General features: G+C 40.5%; 1 protein-coding gene across 2 annotated transcripts in view; it reads right to left on the bottom strand.

Moving 5' to 3' along the window:
- Positions 1 to 21,414, bottom strand: part of FRMD6 (FERM domain containing 6) — a 77,213-nt gene extending 55,799 nt beyond the window's left edge. For both annotated transcript variants that reach the window (XM_030854961.2, XM_060294814.1), the window contains exon 1: positions 21,261 to 21,414. The gene's annotated coding sequence lies outside the window, so the exon portion shown is untranslated. The remainder of the gene's footprint in view (positions 1 to 21,260) is intronic.
- Between the last annotated feature and the right edge of the window lie 735 nt (positions 21,415 to 22,149).

Here is a 22,149-nt window from a genome sequence, read left to right as displayed (position 1 = left end):
CAGAACATTCTTCAGGATAGATCACATTTCGGGTCACAAATCAAGCCTCAGTAAATTTAAGAAAACTGAAATCATATCAGGCATCTTTTCTGACCACAATGCTATGAGATTAGAAAACAATTACAGGGAAAAAACCGTAAACAACATAAACATATGGAGGCTAAACAATATGATACTAAATAACCAAGAGATCACTGAAGAAATCAAAGAGGAAATCAAAAAGTACCTAGGGACAAATGACAACGAAAACACGACGATCCAAAACCCATGGGATGCAGCAAAAGCAGTTCTAAGAGACAAGTTTATAGCAATACAAGCCTACCTCAAGAAACAAGAAAAATCTCAAATAAACAATCTAAACTTACACCTAAAGGAACTAGAGAAAGAAGAACAAACAAAACCCAAAGTTAGCAAAAGGAAAGAAATCATAAAGATCAGAGCAGAAATAAATGAAATAGAAACAAAGAAAACAATAGCAAAGATCAATAAAACTAAAAGCTGGTTCTTTGAGAAGATAAACAGAATTGATAAACCATTAGCCAGACTCATCGAAAAAAGAGGGAGAGGACTCAAATCAATAAAATTAGAGATGAAAGAGAACTTACAACAGACACCGCAGAAATACAAAGCATCCTAAGAGACTACTACAAGCAACTCTATGCCAATAACATGGACAACCTGGGAGAAATGGACACATTCTTAGAAAAGTATAACCTTCCGAGGCTGAACCAGGAAGAAATAGAAAATATGAACAGACCAATCACAAGTAATGAAATTGAAACTGTGATTAAAAATCTTCCAACAGGGCTTCCCTGGTGGCGCAGTGGTTGACAGTCTGCCTGCCGATGCAGGGGACACGGGTTCATGCCCCGGTCCGGGAAGATCCCACATGCCGCAGAGCGGCTAGGCCTGTGAGCCATGGCCACTGAGCCTGCGCGTCTGGAGCCTGTGCTCCACGATGGGAGAGGCCACAACAGTGAGAGGCCCGCGTACCGCAAAAAAAAAAAAAATCTTCCAACAAACAAAAGTCCAGGACCAGATGGCTTCACAGGTGAATTCTATCAAACATTTAGAAAAGAGCTAACACCCATCCTTCTCAAACTCTTCCAAAAAACTGCAGAGGAAGGAACACTCCCAAACTCATTCTATGAGGTCACCAACACCCTGATACCAAAACCAGACAAAGATACTACAAAAAAAGAAAATTACAGACCAATATCACTGATGAATATAGAAGCAAAAATCTTCAACAAAATACTAGCAAACAGAATCCAACAACACATTAAAAGGATCATATACCATGATCAATTGGGATTTATCCCAGGGATGCAAGGGTTCTTCAATATATGCAAATCAATCAAAGTGATATACCATATTAACAAACTGAGGTATAAAAACCATATGATCATCTCAATAGATGCAGAAAAAGCTCTTGACAAAATTCAACACACATTTATGATAAAACTCTCCAGAGAGTGGGCATAGAGGGAACCTACCTCAACATTATAAAGGCCATATACGACCAACCTACAGCAAACGTAATTCTCAATGGTGAAAAACTGAAAGCATTTCCTCTAAGATCAGGAACAAAACAAGGATGTCCACCCTCACTACTATTATTCAACATAGTTTTGGAAGTCCTAGCCACGGCAATCAGAGAAGAAAAAGAAGTAAAAGGAACACAAATTGGAAAAGAAGAAGTAAAACTGTCACTGTTTGCAGATGACATAATACTATACATAGAGAATCCTAAAGATGCCACCAGAAAACTACTAGAGCTAATCAATGAATCTGGTAAAGCTGCAGGATACAAAATTAATGCACAGAAATATCTCGCATTCCTATACACCAATGATGAAAAATGTGAAAGAGAAATTAAGGAAACACTCCCATTTACCATTGCAAGAAAAAGAATAAAATACCTAGGAATAAACCTACCTAGGGAGACAAAAGACCTGTATGCAGAAAACTATAAGACACTGATGAAAGAAATTAAAGACGATACAAACAGTTGGAGAGATATACCATGTTCTTGGATTAGAAGAATCAATACTGTGAAAATGACTATACTACCCAAAGCAATCTACAGATTCAATGCAATCCCTATCAAATTACCAATGGCATTTTTTACAGAACTAGAACAAAAAAATCTTAAAATCTGTATGGAGACACAAAAGACCCCGAATAGCCAAAGCAGTCTTGGGGGAAAAAAAACGGAGCTGGAGGAATCAGACTCCCTGACTTCAGACTATACTACAAAGCTACAGTAATCAAGACAGTATGGTACTGGCACACAAACAGATATACAGATCAATGCAACACAATAGAAAGTCCAGAGATAAACCCACACACCCATGGTCAACTAATCTATGACAAAGGAGGCAGGATATACAATGGAGAAAAGACAGTCTCTTCAATAAGCAGTGCTGGGAAAACGGGACAGCTATATGTAAAAGAATGAAATTAGAACACTCCCTATCACCATACACAAAAATAAACTCAAAATGAATTACATACCTAAATGTAAGACTGGACACTATAAAACTCTTAGAGGAAAACATAGGAAGAACACTCTTCGACATAAATCAAGATCTTTTTTGATCCACCTCCTAGAGTAATGGAAATAAAAACAAAAATAAACAAATGGGACGTAATGAAACTTAAAAACTTTTGCAAAGCAAAGGAAACTACAAAGAAGACAACCCTCAGAATGGGAGAAAATATTTGCAAACGAATCAACGGACAAAGGATGAATCTCCAAAATATATAAACAGTTCATGCAGCTCAAAATTTAAAAAACAAACAACTCAATCCAAAAATGGGCAGAAGACTTAAACAGACATTTCTCCAAAGAAGACATACAGATGGCCAAGAAGCACATGAAAAGCTGCTCAACATCACTAATTATTAGAGAAATGCAAATCAAAACTACAATGAGGTATCACCTCACACCAGTTAGAATGGGCATCATCAGAAAATCTACAAACAAGAAATGCTGGAGAGGGTGTGGAGAAAAGGGAACCCTCTTGCACTGTTGGTGGGAATGTAAATTGATACAGCCACTATGGAGAACAGTATGGAGGTTCCTTAAAAAACTAAAAATAGAATTACCATATGACCCAGCAATCCCACTACTGGGCATATACCCAGAGAAAACCGTAATTCAAAAAGACACATGCACCCCAATGTTCACTGCAGCACTATTTACAACAGCCAGGGCATGGAAGCAACTTAAGTCCCCCTCGACAGACGAATGGATAAAGAAGATGTGGTACATATATACAATGGAATATTACTCAGCCATAAAAAGGAACGAAACTGGGTCATTTGTAGAAATGTGGATGGATCTAGAGACTGTCATACAGAGTGAAGTAAGTCAGAAAGAGAAAAACAAATATCATATATTAACGCATATATGTGGAACCTAGAAAAATGGTACAGATGAACCGGTTTGCAGGGCAGAAACAGAGACACGGATGTAGCGAAGAAATGTATGGCCACCAAGGGGGGAAAGCGGTGGGGCGAGGGGGGCGGTGGGGTGGTGGTGGTGATGGGATCACTTGGGAGATTGGGAGTGACATGTATACACTAATATGTATAAAATGGATAACTAATAAGAACCTGCTGTATAAAAAATTAAATTAAATTTTAAAAAAAAGAGTGAACACATCAAATAACCATCGGACAAAATAGTAAAAAAAAAAAAAATTTCTCTTTACTAACCAACCCTACAAATTAATAGAGATTTTTTCAAGGTAACAAAAGGATTGATAGTGTGAAATTTTATGCATATCTTGTTTTCTTCAGACAAAATCCAATGATCTGGAATTTTGTGCCAAGTTAAATGCATTATCATGGGAAGTAGAATGTTTGAAAAGATTATCCTATCTAGTTCAGAATGACACAAAAATTCTCTATGGCAAAATCAATGTAAGCTAATTAAGGGCCACACGTTTAGTATCTGGCAGAAACTAAATTCACTTAAATAGGTAGTTAAAAAAAAAAAAGAAAAAAGAAATCAAAATGTTGCACCATATTTTACAAACACTCTAGAAATGTTTTATCAACAGGGCAATTGTGACTGAGGTGGCAAGAAACAAGCACAGGTCCCAGAGTTAGAAGAAGAGTGTCATGTTCTGGTTTTGTCACAAATTGAAACAGGTAAAGGTGTCAAATCATACAAGTCATTTAACCTCCTTATCTGTAAAATGGAGAGACTATTACTTTGAGGACCAAATAAAGTAACCAAGTAAAGGTTCCATTTATCAGTAAAATAAAAAATGTCCTACAGATATATATTATTATGATGCTAGAAAATCTGGTTAAAGGAAATAAATGCTTACCTTCCATTAATTTTTTTTTTTTTGGCCATGCTGCGCTGCTTCCGGGATCACAGTTCCCTGACCAGGGATCGAACCCTGGGAGTGAAAGCGCTGAGTCCTAACCACTGGATCGCCAGGGAATTCCCACCTTCCTTTAATGTTTAAGTAAAAAATACCATACAGTATATGAATCATGGTTCTTATATAATCTGATAAATAGTATGCATCCTTGCCCTACAAATGTGTCCATGCACACATACAGGACATTTGTGTTTGATTTTAGAATTAGAGTCTCTCTCTCATGACCTACAGTCTAGGTTAAACACCCTGCTGTAGGCTGGCCCAGGTACACTATGATAATTTCTACACTCTTCTTTCTCCTACAGTATCAGTAGTAAATGACCATCCAGATAACTGTGATTAAGACTTCGAGGTGTGTCTATACAGTATATCATTTACAAAGCACTTTCAAATACATTATTTCATCTTAGTAGTATATTCCAGTTGCTAATAATTCTTTAAGATCCATGGCCTCACTCAAATATCAGATATAATTTAACTTCTGAACTGTAATTTATTATAATACCAAACTATAATGGTAGTCAGAATTCTTAATCATACTGTATGGTTCTATTTCTATCTACATTTAGGCAGAAAAATCTCACTAATTAAGGTGCATAAACATTTATGAAAATCTATTTTATTTTACATTTTAGCATCTCAGAGAATTGAAAAAACACCATTTGTAATTATTCTTATGATTATATATAATTATTCTCATAATCAAACATTTAAAATATATAATATTATTTTTTTAATTACCATAGGAACCTCATCAATGACATCTCAATTTCTTTGAGGAAGATGTTCTATTTTATAGCTACAATCTATTGGTAATCTTCAAAATTCAATCTTTATTTATAGTTTTTGAAAATTTAAACAAAATATTTTTCAATTCTACATTAAATTTAACTACATGTTACTTTTATTCATATTTTACTCATATGTCAGACTTGGAAGGTACATACTTGGCTTTCATAAATACATTTTTAAGTTTGCTTTATGGGTCAAACTGTTCCCCCTGGCTTGTGGAAGGTTTAAATTCATACAAGTACTCACAAAGTAACTTTATTAATATACTCAGGGGGAAACACACACACACACACACACACACACACACACACACACAGTAAAATAAACTAGAAAGGGGTGGAATCTCTATACATGATTTTAGTTAATTTCTCATTATCCCAATATAAAACATACCATATGCAGAGATTTTGTTTTCTGTAAGAATAGAGAACACACAGGTGGACAGATGAAGCAGGAACAGAACATAGAAGAGGGATGAAGAACTAGAGGTCAGGGGAAGCTAAAACTCCTATTTCCAAGGAAGTCAAGGCAACAGCAGAGAAGATGGGTGGCCCAGCAACACAAAAGTTTTATATTAAATAATCCCAACATTTTGTGTTTTTTGTCCCTAATCTGAAAGAAAGGTAAGACCAATATAAACCCTCTAATAATAAAATATGACATCCATTATCATCTCATTCCTAGGCCACAGGGCCAAGCATATCAACCCAAATGGTCAGAGGTCCATGTCAAGTTAAGATTACCTCCTCATGGACAACTAGATCACCACAACATGAGTGGACACCACCATCTGTCAAGCCAAGGAGAAAAAACTGCAGGAATGGTCAAGTGGACATTTTCAATGGATTAAACTTATGCCTTGGCCAACCCCAGAAAAGCAGAGGAAATCTGTGCACACTCTACCTTCCGTATGCTCACAGAAAACTGATGGCATGAGGAAACAAGAATCCCTGTTCTTTCGCGGGCCAGGAAGAAACCCCAAATTAAGGCATTTCAAAAGAGACCTTGTTTTTCTGCATCGAGAAATCACAGATAATTTCTATCACTGCATTCTATTGTTAATGTTAAAAACCCAATCTTATGCTCTTTTGAAAGTTTAAGAAACAAAATTTGTATTTTCACAGGCTTTTGAAAATTTAAGCAACACAATGTATATTTTTGAATGCCAACATTAAATCTGAATACACATGACTGTTACGGGAAGAGTTATATTTTACTTATATGTCAGACTTGGGAAATAGGCATATGGGTTTTCATAAACACATTTCTGTTACTTTTTTTTTTTTTTTGTGGTACGCGGGCCTCTCACTGCTGTGGCCTCTCCCGTTGCGGAGCACAGGCTCCGGACGCGCAGGCTCAGCAGCCATGGCTCACGGGCCCAGCCGCTCCGCGGCATGTGGGATCTTCCCGGACCGGGGCACGAACCCGTGTCCCCTGCATCGGCAGGCGGACTCTCAACCACTGCGCCACCAGGGAAGCCCTCTGTTACTTTTTTTAATGTGTCAAATGCCTCCCTGACTTGCTGAAGGTTCAAATCTACATGATGGTTCTCTCACCTTATAGAGATCAGAAAGAATAAAGCTGTAATCCTGTTGGGCTTAAGTCAATAGCCAGGACTCTTCTAGGAGTTATGGAAGAATTCAGGAGAGGGAGAAATGCAGCATCTTGTCTGTCCTCAAACAGCTTACTGCCTACATGGAAGATGTGACTAACCTTAGTAATGCAGAAAATAACATTATACCAGAAAAAGATACACAAACAGGAGTCCCACTACAACATGTCTGGTCAGGATTCAAAGCACTAGAAAATGGAATTCAGATGACCACTAACCAGCCTACCCAAGCCCCCAAATAAAATTTTATATCCTTTCCCATCCCCTTGCCAATTGAGCATATATTTCAAAGTCTTCTCAGTAGAAAACAGATTATACATTAAAATGCATTAATTTAACTCCTCTATCTATAATATACTGATTACAAATTTCCTGAAAACGTATTGGTCAGAAACATGAGTCTAGTTCAAGAATCCATAAGTCAATTATTAAAGGAAGTTTTGTTCTGGGACTTCCCTGGTGGTACAGTGGTTAAGAATCTGCCTTCCAATGCAAGGGACGCAGGTTCAATCCCTGATCAGGGAACTCGATCCCACATGCATGCCACAACTAAGAGTTCGCATACCACAGCTAAGGAACCCGCAAGCCGCAATTAAGACCTAGCACAACCAAAAATAAATAAATAAAATAAAAAATAAATAAAGGAAGTTTCGTTCTATGTTATGAATAAAATAACTTCCATTAGCTTTTCCTGCTAGGTTTTATTCGACAACTGACATTTACAAAAATTTATCTTTACATTTCTCCAGGCACCAGTAACGGCAAATAATTTAGTAAATGACAAATTATCAGTTCAACATCCTTTCTACAGATTTAAAATGAATGTGGGCTCAGTTAATGAATATTTGAAGTTAAAAAGATTTTAAACAGATTTATTTGGAATTTATTTTAAATTGTACATGACACTTGACATTTCTTAAAAAACTATGCCCTGATCTGATTTCCTTGCATTTCCTTAAGATCACATTTAAAAATCTTGGGTTTATTTGCACTAAACCTTCCTTAAGTATGGCGATTTTTCTGAATCTCCTTTTATAATTAGCAAGTGACATGAGTTTCTTAACAAAGATTTCAGAAGTGGCACCACTGCGGCTGACCTTTGTTTCAGTGTGACAATAAACCATGCAAAAAATTAACTTTACCACTATATTTAGATGGGTTAAGTATAAAATTCTATTTTCCTTAGGAAAAAACACTTAAAGCATGTCTGACTGTTGTGATAAAATATATGCAACCACACAAAATTCCACTCTATTTTTTGGCTCACACTTGTCACTAACTTTACTGCTGAGGTTTTCCACGACACCACATTACCTCACTCCAAGATCAGACTGATAAACTATTAATTTTTCTCAGTCATGGGCTTAGAAGTATAAAATTAAGGTACAATACCCTGGTTACTCTTGAAGGAATAAATCAGTTTACTTTTTATATCCTATTTTTGAAAGTCATAAGAAAAGTTCTTACTACAAATGCCTTTGAAAGAATTACTTTCATAAAACAAAAGTTGTTTTGCAAGTTAGCCAGATCAGAAATTTCTAGCTCAATTTCCCTTTTTCCTTTTGTTTACTTAAACAGAGTTCAACTCAAGTATTAAACAAAGACTATAGGGCTATAAATTATAATTTTTATCATTAATGCAATGTCTACAGCCAATGGTAAATTCTTTGGAAAAGTTTTTTTTTTTAAGCTCTTATTTTGTTACATAAATTACCCCTTAATTTATTTGTTTCTAAGGTTAAATTTTTACCTTCAGAATATTTTACAAACTGCTATGGAATTATGAGAAAGTCAAGGAGTTTAGAATTCAGTCGTGTTGTACGCCATACTGCAGCCCCTGCCCCCATACCAGAGTGCTCTGTTATAAGGTCTCAGAACACGCCCTACTTCTTAATACTTATCAAAATTGAACAATTATATACTCAATTATTTAATATCTGCCTTTCCAGCTAAAAGTTTCTGAAGAGCAGGTACCATCATGCTTGTCAAGTTCACACATCTCCAGGGCCTTCCGTATAGTGTACACACTATTTGTCAAATGAATGAGAAAATAAGCCATGTAAAACAATAATAGCCATTAGAAAGAAGCATATCTGAAATAAATAAAATGGTATGTTGTAATATAATGTAATGTAATTTGGAAACTTCATTCATCTACCTAACAGAATCAGAGAATTGGCAATAAATGAGGTGTTTAGTGAATTAATACTCAATTAGATTACATAAATGTGATTACAAAGCTACAAAGGAATGGACATAGTAAATTAAAGTCCTATTTGAGGAAGCAGACTTTATACAAGATTTTGATACTTTCTAATCTTTTTACAGCATCATAATAATCATATATTACCATACACTGGAAGCTAAATCTAAACAATAGTTAATCTATTAAATCTAAAATAAATTTGATAGGCACTAGTAAATTCTAAGATATAGTTGTTGCCCTCAAGAAAATTCTAATACAGTTGAGAAGCTAGAAAATATATATAAAAGGATGACTTATACAATGTAGCATGTGCTCTGTTTCCATCAAGTGGTATAGGCAATAAACAGCTCAGTTCAGTGGAAGGGGTAGAGGAAGCATGACCCAGACTAACTGTGTATGTGTTTGACGGGACAAAGGGCAGAACAATTTGGCTAGACTTAAGGAGCTTCGAGATGACACTGGAAAATAAGTATTTACAACAGGAGGACAGCAAACTCACATGCCTACAGGGACAGTTAACATCGGAGTGAAGCCTGCAGGATGAAAAATGTCAACAGACACTTGGTCTCAATGTTGGAAGCAAGAGGATCTCTGTTGGGGACAACGGGGGATTGCTGAGCACACACCCGTATAAAAAGGGAAGCTGCTATGTTGCCCCAACAGATCATTGCCATGCCTTCTAGTTTTTTAAGAAAATGTGTAAAATTCACTTTTTTTTAATTTAAAGTTTCTCAATTTTTAAATGCTGGAAAATAGATGTTTTCAACACTGTGTTAAAACCAAAACATGTCTGTAGCCAATCTTGCTGGTGCGCCACAGGCTTGCAACTCTGGTTTGGCACGTCGAACTCCACGCTAAGAGATCTGGAGTTCATCCTGTAGTCAATGACTTAAGAGACTTAGCATTTATTTCATAATTTGCTTAGTTTTATACCTCTGCACGCTCCAGTATTTAACCATGTAAAACACTCAGCACTGCCAAATTATTTCACATTGGCCTTGTGTTAAGCATTTCACTGTTACAGGCCAATTTCATTCGTTTAATTAACTGTAGAGTGACTTATAAGTTTCAGCTGGAACAACATTCAAACTGATACTAATAAAACAGTGTTGACAGAACAGTACCTCAGAGAATGCTGACATTATATGTGTATACCACAACCCACTAGAAACACACATATAATCACTGGATCTCCACTTCTCAAAAAACATGTGCCATAATCCACTACAAATGAAAAGTCCTTACCCTTTCCAGCATTTTCCCATAATCAGCAACTTTCTAAAGACTATTACTATACAGTACTTTCATTACCAAGCAGCACTCAAATATATGTAACAATGTTTTAATTCTACCTATCACTATAAGCTTTTAACTACCCAAAAGCAATATTTAAGCATTAAAGGCCTATGTTTTAGCATTTTAATAAGCTTAGAGAAAGAAAAGATAACTAGTATCAGAGACCTGTTGATTCTTTCTGATGATAGTATTACAGAAAGTTATAATTATAATTCAAAGGTAATTCCCAGACCAGAAAATTCTTAGTGCATAATTATGATATAAAATACAGAACTATGAAAATTGCTTAATCACATGCCTTGAAATAATATTCACAATGAAAGTCATCAAAGCATAAAAGAAATATTAAACAAGCAAAGCTTCTATTACTCAGTTTGCTCTGGCCCCTGGGAACCCCTAACCTGAGCCATCCACTCCATGAATGAAGGTTTTCAGGCTGGTGGAGTACCATGATGTATATAGACTGGTCAGCTCAAACCTATCAGTGTTGCTGAAAAAGAAGCCAACTCAAAACACATGTCTCACTGGGGCTCTGTTTTATCCTTTTCATATGAAATGATTAATGGGTTGAATTAAAGAACATGTCGTCACTAGAAACAAAACAAAACAATCCTACCATACACTCTACTAGTGGGAAACGCAAAGGCTCCCCATCCCTGTTGTAGACCCTCATGGCCCCCAGCATTCTGAAGTCCCACCCCACATTTTATCAGACATATTAAAATGTACTCACATAGAATATTGAATAGTATAAGAAACTGAACTAAAAATAAGAATTATCTTTCGGAAGCTTTTCATTCTTGAGCCCACTCCAGCCAGGTTTTTGTCCCCACCTTGCCACTAATACAGCTCTTGTCAAGGTCACCAGTGACCTCAAGGTTGTTAAATCTAATGAGCAACTCTCAGTCTTCAAGCTACTTGACTTGACACGACACCACTGAATCACTCTCTCCTCCCTGAGATGCTTTCCTTACTGGATTTCAGGTATATGCTTTTAATTTCCCTCCTGTCCCCTGACTGCTCCTCAGTCTTCTCTACTGGTTCCTCCTTATCAACTCACTCTCTAGAGCCTGAAGTGCCTCAGGCTCAGCCCAAGCCCCTCATCACAGAAAAAGTAACTCATAGTTCCTTCTTCCCATGGTGTGGGTCAGTAGAATTAATATCTACTAATAATAACACTGTTACTTAGGGAATGGAAACAATTAGGTCCACTATGTCAGAAATATGTGCATAATTCCTTTGGCTTAAGATACATTCTTATGAGACTTCTCTTTTCCACAAACTATAAATATGGATATGACCCAAGGCTTGGTCCATGGACTGCTTTCCCTGTCTACAGACATTCCCTGTATGATTTCATCCAAAGCCTGCTGGCGACTTCCAAATTTCTATCTCTAGCCTGGACGTCTTCCTTAAACTCCAGATTCCTAAATCCAACAAGCTGCTCAACTTCTCCACTTGGAAGTTGAATATAACATGTCCAAAATGGCTCTTGGTTATCTTTCCCAAACCAGCTCCTCCATCAGATCCCCATCTCAGTTCATGGCAACTCCATAATTATGCAAAAAGCCTTGGTGTTATCCTTCCTCTGATTGCTATTTCTCATGCTCCTCAAACCAGGAAATCTTATTGGTTTGACCTATAAAATAAACCTCGGTCATTTCTCACCACCTCCTCCACTGCTACTGGCATCTCTCAACTGGATTATTGCCAACAGCGGCTAACTTGTATCCCTGCTTCCCGGGACTACCCTACTCCATTTTTCAATCTCAACACAGCCGCCAGTGATTCTATTAAAATCCAAGTCAAATCACCTTACTCTTAGGCTCAAAACTCTCCAGTGACTCCCCATTTCACTCAGAGTAAAAGCCAAAGTTCTTAAAATGGTCCACCAGGCAGACACTACGTGATAAGCTCCCCAAACCTCTATAACTTCATCTACTGCCACTTTGTGGCCTTCTCACTGGTCCTGGGACAGACCAGGCACACTTCTGCCCAAGGCCTTCACTGGTCCCTCTGCTGGAACACTCTTCCCCCAGGTGTCTCTGTATGGCCAACTTCTTCCCTCATGTCATCTTCTCAATGAGTCCTACCTTGACCATATTATTTGAAATTGCCAAAGGCCCTGCTTCCCTCCTCCAGCGCTCCTAACGACCCTTACCTTGCTCTGCTTTTTCTTTTTCCAAACACACTACTTTCTAAAATACTATAGCTTTGTTCTGTTTAGTGTTTGTCTCCTAATAGGATATAAGCTCCATGAAGGCCGGATTATTTTCTTTATTTTGTTCACTGACGTAGCTACGGGGCCTAGAACAGTGTCTAGCACAGAGTAGGCAAGTATTATGTTGAATGAATGAATGAATTTAATTAAACATTTAATAGTTTCAATTTCATAATTTTCTTTTAATATTTGAGACTTTTACCAAATCCTGACCATGTCTGTTGCTCCTAGAAAAGGTCCTTTGTACTTGAGGAATACAAAGATCCCAGCCTGACCTCCTGACCCAACCCAAATCCAGCAGCCCCAGGGAAGCTAGGGCCATCCTACCTTTGGGCATCATTGGTTCTGCTCCAGGAGTCCACTTAGCACTTACTGGGAAATATCTAATACCTCTCTAAACACATATATTTTGTTCCCCCACCAAGACAAGAAACCCTTTGGCAGGACTTGCAGTAAGTATTCAACACAGTCCTGGATACTTCATACAGAAGCAAAACCTGTTTTTTGAGGGACCTGGTGAACATTTTTAAAGTATTAAGTTTATTAAGTTTAAGATATTATACAACACCTACCAGGGCACAGGGTTATCTGGGGTAGGCCCCCCTTTTAATGAACAGAGCAGAATGACACCCATGATTATTCTGGAACATCCTGTGCCTATTTTGACTGGATTTGTAATTATGCTATTTAGATGTAAATGTGTCTTTCTAATGTGCTTAAGTTTGTTTTTCTTAAAAACTCCTTTGAAACTTTCAGACTATTAATTTTCTTTGAATGAATGGTTTAAAAATCTTAAGTTTTGGGCCTAAGAGAAAATCGTAAAGGGGTCTGGCCCACATTTTATAAACTGTGCCAATGGTGGGGCGTGGGGTTGGGAGGAATAAACAATTGCTTTATCCCAATAATAGTGGCTTTCTTAAAAAGGACTCACATGAAATGTGCAGAGTACAAGAGAAAAAGACATGGGCCACTGGTACTCTAAGTTTAAAAGTACTTTGTACAACATTATTCATCACAAAGAGAATTTTTTTAATCTGTAAATTTACTTTTTGGCAGCTGGAAAGAAATAATTAGCAAGCAGGCAGAAGCTGCGGGAATGAGACTGCTGGAAATAGGAGAATTAGGAAAAATAACTCAATTAGTGATCAGTGGGACATGCCAGCTATTCTTAGTGCAGCAGTATCGATTGCCCAATATCTGTAACTTAGAAATACTATAATTTGTTGCCTACTTAATGCGATCAAAACACAAAATAAAATCTTGTGAACAACTACTTGTAAACAAAAGCTTAGGGATTTCCAAGGGCTAGAAATCTTTGTATACATCATTTCTTTTTGTCTTAAGTAATAAAAGCCAACTTTTCTTGACTGTTTACTACGTGTCACACCATGGCACTTGCTTTACATGTGCTATTTCACTTAATCAAAACAACCCTATGAGATAGTTGCTATTATTATCTTCATTTTACAGATGAGGAAAAAGAGGTTCAGAGAGTTAAGTAACTTCCCCCAGGTTACACACTAGAAAACAGTGGAGCCTAGATTTGGACCCCAGAGAACTAATCTCAAAAATCTTGTTCTTAACGTTTATATTTTACTGCCTTTCTTCCATTTTGTCTTCAAAACTTATTACTCTTTTCTGTAGTAATTTCAGTGAGCAATTTGTCAGGCCCTATGGTGAGCACTCTTCCCCCAGGTATCTCTTACTTATCTCTTATTTGCTAAGATTATACATGCTAAATTTTTGCTGTTATAAGCTGTATCTCATTTGAGCAGGATATGTTATTTACTACCCATTTATGAAGCTTCAGGTTTTGCTCTTTTTATTTGTTTGTTTTACCTTTTTTTCACCTTCCTAATGAGCCTAAGTTGAAATTCTGAGTCTTTTCTTGAACCACGAAAATGTCCTTTTTCTCTTTAGGGAAACATGAAAGAAAATATCTATACCAACAGTCTTCCTTCACAAGCACTTTGTTTTACCTATCAGATTTCTCATAATCCTATGTTTTATTACAATAAGTGCTTCCTGGGAGCGGAGCACTTATTACAATAAGTGCCACAGATTTCAGCATCAGAATTTCTCTGTTGTTTTTGGTAGACAGAGACCAGAAACTGGATGTTTCCAGGGATATTTAAGAAAAGATAACTTAAAGGGGGTGGGGGGGGCAGAACGGAGGAGAAAAGTGTATAGAAAGGGGGTGACATAATGTCAGGAAGAGGCAAAAAATATATATTTATATATATTCTTATTCTTAAGAATAAACTATTCTGAAAATATTTAGAGAGCAGTCCTTTGAAATTGGGGTCAATCCTAGATTGTTTATGGATGAATAAAACAATGAGCCAGGAGGGACCTCAAGATATCACCTACTTGGCGCTTATAACCCAAAGTCTCACTGGAGAGAGGAGAGAAGGAGAAAGGGGTTAAACAGAAATTCCAAGGGCTCTGTACTGGGGGCAGAGGCAGAGCAGCCTTGAGGAAGTATAATTCTGCCTCACTGGGCCACAGCTCCATTTTCTCTGGGCAGGTCTTCTATCTGAACCGAGCCATAGGATATCTTTGTGTGGATCAGGAAAGGGCACCCCATGCTCCAGGCCAGTGGACTCACTGCTTGGACAACAGAGTAGTGAGCTGGGTTTCAGCCCTCAGATGGCACTAGTCTAGACCAGACTGGAAGTCAGAAGCAGCTTCTACTCTCGGCACTGTCATTAGCTGTGAGACTCTGAGTCACTCAGTCTTTTGGATCTTTAGTCCCCTCACCTTTAAAAAATGAAGGGGCTGGGCTTCCCTGGTGGCACAGTGGTTGAGAGTCCGCCTGCCGATGCAGGGGACACGGGTTCGTGCCCCGGTCTGGGAGGATCCTACGTGCCGTGGAGTGGCTGGGCCCGTGAGCCATGGCCGCTGAGCCTGTGCGTCCGGAGCCTGTGCTCCGCAATGGGAGAGGCCACAACAGTGAGAGGCCCGCGTACCGCAAAAAAAAAAAAAAAAAAAAAGAAGGGGCTAGCTGTCACCTAAGGTCCTTTCCCTCTTCTCAATTCTCAAGTGAAATCCGGCAAGATCCAGTTGGTATATTCCTAAATGTGTCCCTGAAACACGGATTCTGTGGACTGAGTTCAGCCTTTATTTTTGTGTGATATTGTATTTTTTTCTCTCACGTTTCTGATGTATTTTTTTCTTTTAACCTGAAGATTACTCTTCTTTCAATTCCAAACTGCTTGATTTTTCTTGAGCCATCAAAAGGTCAAGCCCCACACTACCCAAATGTCTATCAACAGAATGAATAAACTAGGTATATTTATTCACAGAAATAAAAGAAAAAACAAGTACTGCTACCTGAATCAATTTGGACATGACACCACGTTGAGTTAAAAAAGACACGAAAAAGAACTTATACTTGATTGCATTCAAATGCAGCCCAAAAGGGGCTTCCCTGGTGGTGCCGTGGTTAAGAATCCACCTGCCAATTCAGGGGACACGGGTTTGAGCCCTGGTCCGGGAAAATCCCACATGCCGCGGAGCAACTAAGCCCGTGTGCCACAACTACTGACCCTGCGCTCTAGAGCCCGCGAGCCAAAACTACTGAAGCCCACGTGCCACAACTACTGAGCCCGCACACCTAGAGCCTGTGTTCTGCAACAAGAGAAGCCACTGCAATGAGAAGCCCACGAACCACAATGAAGAATAGCCCCCGCTCACCGCAACTAGAGAAAGCCCGTGTGCAGTAACTAAGACCCAACACAGCCAAAAATAAATAAGTAAAATAAATAAATAAATGCAACCCCCAAACAGGTTAAAACTATCCTACGGCAATAAAAGTCAGAATAGTGGTCATCCTTGGGGCAGGGATTATGACTGCAAGAAACTTGGAGCTGGGGCGGGGTGGGGGGGGTGTGTGTGCCTGGTAAGGTTCTGTTTCTTGATTTGGATGCTGAGTGCCTAGATATGATCACTTTGTGCTGTATACTTCTGATCTCTGCATTTTTCTGGTTGTATGTAATTATTCAGGAACAAGTTCAAAGAAATAAAGCCACAGGGACACCCACTCCCTCCAAACAAAAGCCATCTACTAAAACTGGACAGCATAAGTACTGCTACCTGTAGGGAGAAAATTAATTACATTTCGTTTAATGTGAATCAGACAAAGAACCACCTGAGAAGCTAAGTGAGAAATGACGTTAATTTCCTAAAATCTTCATCCAGAATCTCCTTGATTTTTATAATGATTTCCTCCCTCACATGAAACTGTGGCTATAAGGTAGTATAACATATTGCTTTTCCCTCTATCTTCATATACCAGTAAAACATTTCTGCTCAAAGTTCTATAACATATATGTACAAAGGCAGTTGTTAGAAAACATCTGAAAATATCCCAGGATAATCTAATTGGAATATGGAGGCTCAAAATAGATACTTTTGATCAGAATTATCCCAATTACCACATTAATGAAATGACTTGGTTAATGACCAAATCTCTACCTAGATTCTTGCTGTATAGATTAAACTCTGCTAGGTAAGGCCACATAGGTGGGGAAAGGCATTCCAGAAAACGCTGTGCTACAGACAACTCCAAGGAAGCTCCAGGAAACACTGCCTTCTCCTTTGCTCTGTGTCTGGTTCATCTGTGAATGTTTCGGCACCACACTTTCCTCCTTACGTTATACCAGCTGTCAGATCAGTGATTTCTTTCCCCTCCCCAATGTTCTAGGATCCCTCTTTGATCAATACGGTATACTGCATGACTGCTCCATTTGATACATATGAAAAGTGATATACACAAAGTTGCATCAGAAGTAATTACACCACTAAATCATATAAGGTAACTGGAAACACAGATTGCATGTTTTCACTCAAAACTTTATGATAACTTCAGCATAAATATCACTCCGCAGCACTATTTCATGTTGTATACAGACCTTATAGGGCACCTTAATTCTAATCCTTTTTTTTCTCAGCTAAAAAGATCTTCTTCTTTAATTTACTTTTAAATAGAAAGCTTTCCCTACTTCAGCCTTGTTCTCAATACTCATCCTTCTAAGTTTAGATTCTCCTTGCAGTTCAATGCCCAGTATTCTACTTCTTCCTTCCTCTCAAATTATCCCTTTAACTTGTTTCTACTTATTTTTATAGGCCCCCAAAGCCTCTTCCTCAGAAGAATGTGCAATTCAAATAGCCCTTGCAACTACTCCCTATATCAAAGTTTAACTACAGAGACCAACAATACCATTTTTCCTGTTTGGGTTTCAGGAAAGATACATTTTAACTAAAATTTCACCACTCATAAATTCCTTCACTAAATCTTTCCTTCCCCCCCCTACACTGGATTGTTTTATATACAATCACAATGTACTCAAACACCCAAAATGTATAATTATATAATCATACAAAGACTTCCTAAAAAATTATAATTTTAAATATATAACACACATCCTTTATAACTCTGGTGTTGGGAGTACAAGCTAAAAAAATACTGGAGTCTTCTTATTAGTTGTGTTTGCTGTTTCTTGTTGAGAAAGAATCGTTGAGGCTCATCATACAATTGCTATATCAGAGACCACAAACTGTTACAACAGGATTCTACTGAAGACTGTAAACACATTTAAAACTTTTTTCTTTAAAAGAAGAAAGTTGGAATTGCATAAACGAAAACCAAATCTTCTATGCTTTGCCCATAAGGATACACAATTCTTATAACTGGAGTTTTGTACCTCTTAATTAAAAAAAAAGAAGAAGAATACACAATACTGAATACCTCCAGTTTCCCCATAGGCTTCATCTACCAAACCAGGGCATTTAAAAGGTTAGTATTAATGAGTAGTATGAAAAATCCATCTCTCTATAAATGCAGAAAGCTTTCTATCCTTCAGAAAACTTGAAAAAATATTAAAATGACTTCAGAGAAGGCTGGTGAAATTTAGTTCTGAACTCAGAAAACCACCTAAGGGATAATTTGTGAATGCCATCTGGGATCCAGGCAGCCTCATCAACAAAAGGGAAAACTGGTTGAGATCATCCAAATCTAAAATTCACATACATTTTTACATCTGGACTGAATTAATCTTTTCTTGGTACCGGCTTTCATGTATTAAAATAATTGTTTGCAGGTTTTAGTTTTTTTTTAAAAAAACCCCACAGACTCAGAAATCAAAATCTGCAACATTCAAGTTGAAAACTACAAAGAATTCCTTTATCAAAAAAGTTAGTTGTGAGACAGGACTCATTTACACTAAACTCTGAACTTGACAGCTCAGTCAAAAACAATTCTGTTTGAAACTTTCATTTCAAGCATCTGCAGCAAAAGGCTACATGGTCTATTATGTCATAAGTTCTGAAAGCCAAAAGCTTTGTAAGTGTAGTTAAAAGTGGAAACAAAGTTCAGAAATCAGAAAAGCTCTACAACCCGTCCCCCCCCACACCCCCACACCCCCCACACACACCCCCACTCCCCCCACCCCCCCACCCCCCGCTCAATTCAACTAGACCAGCTGAATGAGTTTCTAAAGAACTTGTAGCTAAAAATTATTACCTAGCACATTGACATTTCCCTTTCAAAAGCAGCCATCTTCATCCTGGCCCATTCAGTTTTCCTGTAGAGCCAGGAGCATCTTAAATCTACAAGTTCAAATTATGTGTTTGAAGCTGGTAGCTTACCCCTGTTGCCCCACCAAAAAGGAGGGGGTAGAAACAGAGAAAGATTTCCTGTCCCTTAAAATGTTTGGGGCCCTGCAAGAACTGCTGATTACTGTGGTCCATCAGTGTCAGATCTCAGGCACTCTTACAAGCAATTCAAAGGGGGATGGGGGGGAGAATTAGTTCATATTACAGGCAGTCTGCTTTCTGGAAAATATATCCTGCAGATAACTTGATACTAGATATCCCCTGGGGGACCCTTCTCATCTAATAATCCCAGAAGTCCATTTTAATATGAAATGTAAATCCAATATGTTTACAAACATACTGAAAGAGCATTCAAATGTCAGCTGTCTCATACTGTGGAGTATTTTCATTTTTAACATAATACTTTTATTTCTCAAAACCACACCCAAGGAAAAATGATTAAGTGCTAGAAGTTTTATACGACAAAGGACAACAGCCCAGGCATCTGTTTTCCTGCCTCTCTCTTCTGGTCTTCTCCCCTCCCCCACTCTCTATCCTGCAGGCAGTTTGCAGGTCTCGGTGCTTGTCAAAATTACCTTCTACAATAGTTTCAGAATGCTGTAGATTCTGAAAAACTTCTGATACTTTAACACTGCTGAGCCTAAATTTACGCTCTGTTCTAAGAAGAGAAATCCAAAAGTCAAAAGCCTTTTTAATGACAGATGTATTACGGAAAATTTTCCCCACAAAGTTGTGATGCTGTGAAATATCAACTCCCTGAAATCACAGAAAGGAAATGACTTACATTCTTGCAAAATGAAGCCACTAGCAGTTTTATCCAACAGTATTCTCTAATCCCTAAACTACACCCTGTGGCAACGGGGAGTATTTCGTTCAAGGACTAAATTTAAATAGATGCTTATAAAACCAATAAACAAACATCGACGGGCCCCAGAGAAGAAGAGCCGGAATCCTACATGAGAAATCCAGCGAGATACTTTTTCTGCACACTCAAAAAGGCTGGAGAGCACAGGCAAGTTAAAAGCAACCCGAGAACGCTTGCTTAAGTTTTCCTTCCCCACTGCGGGCAATGCACAACTCCTAAGGGAAATACTGGCAAAACATATTTTTGCTAAGAAATCCAAACGAAAAGGGTGTCAAGGAGCTAATATTTCTTTGGACACTAGCTACACAACTGCACGGCCTGAAAATTCTCCAACTTTCATTTCAACTTTAAAATGGGCTTTATTTTGACAGCTTTCCATTTTTTCCTGCCTTCAAGAAAACGCCCTCACCATTAGGTTATGCTGTCCCGGGACTGGAGGTGCTGCTATAATCCCTGTAGACCTCACCCGGTGGCTCCCAGCTGTCCATCCCTGACAGGTCCTGGCCCTCCCCGATCAGCAGCTGGGGGTCTCCTCTGCCCCGGGCCGGGCCTGCGCTCCGACAGCTCCTCCAGGAACCCAAATTCTGCAGGCCGCGCCCCCCACTCGCATCCCACCAAGGCCCCCTTCCGGCGTCGCCGAGCCCGAGCTCAGTCTCCGGCTCCCCCGGCTAAGGGACGATGAGGCAGACCTCGCGCCTCAGGTCCCCTCCCGCAGTCGGGCTGCCCGGGCCGGCGCGCGCACAACAGGCGGCACCCAGGAATTCGGGGCTCGGGGGCTGGCGCCGCCGCCGGGTCACAGAGACAGGGCGCGAAGGGCAGGCGCCCCCAGCCCAGGGCGCCGGCGACCACCGGGAAGCCGAGCGCGCGCACCGTGCCCGGGGGCGCAGCCCGCAGCCCCGGCCGGCCTCCCGCCCTCGCCGCAGACGCGGCCCCGGAGCTCCGCTCCTCCCCCGCCGCCCGGCTCAGCTGCCCCGGGGCCCCGTCCTCCCTTCCCGGCGTGGGCGAGCTCCGACTCGCGGAAAAGCGACCTTCCAGCCCGGTGCCCGACGCCCAGAGCCGAGGCAGCGACGAGAAGGCGAAGAAAGACGCAGAGAAGGGGACACCGCCTGGGCTGGGGCTCGCGACTTCCAGAAGCCCTCCTGAAGTCCCGTCCAGCCACCGCCACCCGGCCGGCAAGGGGCACAGTGAGCGGCCGGGGCGCGGTGGCCGGGCTCGGGGGGCGTCCTGGGGAGCCGGGTTCCTGGTCTTACCTCAGAGAAAGCTCGCAGCACCAGGCGTCGGACTCCCGTCAGCTCTCAGTGCCTTCCTGCGGCCGCCACGCCTGCCCCACTGCTCTCAGCCCCTTGGCCTGGGCAGCCGGACGAGCGCTCCGCGTCCGCCCCGCCCCTCGCCCACGCCTCCCGCCCCGCCCCCCTGAAACTCCACCCCCGTCGACCCAGAGGTGGTGGGGGCGGTGGCAGAGCCGCGGGAGCGGAGCTTGCAGCAGCACGTGGAGCGCCTGCAGGCCCCGCCCCGGGCCCAACCAAGCGTCCTGCGGAGGGGTGCCGCGAGTCAGGGGCGGGAGAAAGCCGAGGGCGCCACGCTTCCGGGGTTAGGGAGGGAGGCGAGCCGCAGACGGATTCTGTGTTAGGACCGCGGCGATCTAGGCCTTTCCCCGCGTGACGGAGACGGAGGCGCGAGGGGACACTGTCATCTACCCCCCTTCTGGCCTAATGGCCCCTTCCGACGCGCGGACCCCCGCTCCCGGGATCGCTCCCTCCGGAGCCCAGTTGGGCTGGCCGGGGGCGGCAATTTGGTCTGATCTTCGTCTTAATAATTCGGAGCGACTGTGGGGAGGCCACTGAGAGAGGAGGCGGCCCCAGCGGAGGAGGCTTTGTGATTCCTTGCTCCCTCCCGTCCTCCTGTCTCGAACCCACCTGCCCACCCACTACTCAGGACGCCGCTCTTTCGCGGGTTTTATGCTGGATGGAGGGGGCGCCGCCGAGGAAGCCAAGCTTCCCCCGCTAACTCTGCCTCTCCACGTCTTCAGGTAGACAAGGCCTCTCTATCCGCTGTGGTTTTAGTGCCAGTGACCTCTCAGAAATTATATTTGCCCGCTCTCGATGGTAGCCGAGGGTCAGCGCGTGATGCGAAGGGCCA

The sequence above is a fragment of the Globicephala melas genome, chromosome 2 (genome assembly GCF_963455315.2).
Source record: "Globicephala melas chromosome 2, mGloMel1.2, whole genome shotgun sequence".
Lineage (NCBI taxonomy): Eukaryota > Metazoa > Chordata > Mammalia > Artiodactyla > Delphinidae > Globicephala > Globicephala melas.
This window is presented reverse-complemented; position numbering and strand designations above follow the sequence as displayed.